The 891-nt window shown below is 37.1% G+C and overlaps 1 protein-coding gene across 4 annotated transcripts in view; it reads left to right on the plus strand.

Moving 5' to 3' along the window:
* The window catches only part of adar (adenosine deaminase RNA specific), a 24,744-nt gene extending 24,194 nt beyond the window's left edge, over window positions 1-550 (plus strand). For all 4 annotated transcript variants that reach the window (XM_061674163.1, XM_061674165.1, XM_061674164.1 and 1 more), the window contains one exon: window positions 1-550. This exon is cut by the window's left edge and continues 1,126 nt beyond it. The gene's annotated coding sequence lies outside the window, so the exon portion shown is untranslated.
* Window positions 551-891: the final 341 nt, after the last annotated feature.

The following is an 891-nucleotide window of genomic DNA, read 5'->3' on the forward strand; positions in this document are numbered from 1 at the left end:
TATATCTGAATATTCTGATATTCTGGGAATAAATTTCCTTACTGTCGGAAAACTACAATGATTCTATCTACTGTTGTTTCACCGCACACACACACGTCAACTGAGAAGTAAATTTGTCTTTTTATTGTTTTTATTTCCCATGTGGCCACTTGACGCCGATGGAAAAGCTCTTAAAAATCCACACTGCATTTCTTCTCCCTGAATTGATTTGAAGCTCGACTGCACCTAATAAACCCCATCCTCCCTTTTTTTTTTTTTTTTTTTTTTTTTTTTTATTATAATAGTTTAGGGTATTGTTTTAAAGGTTCCAGTTTTCTGATTGATGCCAATGTGAAATGCGTTTGAACAAGGTGTTTTCATTTCCAGTCAACATACAGTTTATGCATTCTCTTTTAAAAGATTGGCTCTCTGGACACCTGTTAGCAATATGTACTAGACACTCAACGTGTGTGTGTGTGCGAGTACGTGTATGTAGGTTTAATGTTGTATAGAACCATTTTTTTTTTTTAACAAATAAAAATTGGAAGTTTCACAAAGAATAAATTAACCATTTTCCATTGGAATGGTTTGGAGTTTTACTCTCATCCATCATGCAGAATTCATACTTCATCTGCTGCTTAGCCCTGAGGCAAGAGGTGCTTTCTTTACCTCAGGGTTGAATATTATAGGGGTGTAGGGGCTCTATGTAACCTTCAGGGGTTGCCCGTCTTAATTGTGTCAAAGCTGCGTGTTATCCCTTCTGTGCTGAAAGATGACTTAAGTAATACTACTAGTACTGTAGCACAGATTAAATTGCCACGGTAAACAAAAACAAGCCCCACTAAACGCAGCAGTTGTGACACACCAACAAACAACAATGGAGGTAAACGTGGGTAACCTCTATACAGTGCC

The sequence above is a fragment of the Phycodurus eques genome, chromosome 4 (assembly GCF_024500275.1).
Source record: "Phycodurus eques isolate BA_2022a chromosome 4, UOR_Pequ_1.1, whole genome shotgun sequence".
Lineage (NCBI taxonomy): Eukaryota > Metazoa > Chordata > Actinopteri > Syngnathiformes > Syngnathidae > Phycodurus > Phycodurus eques.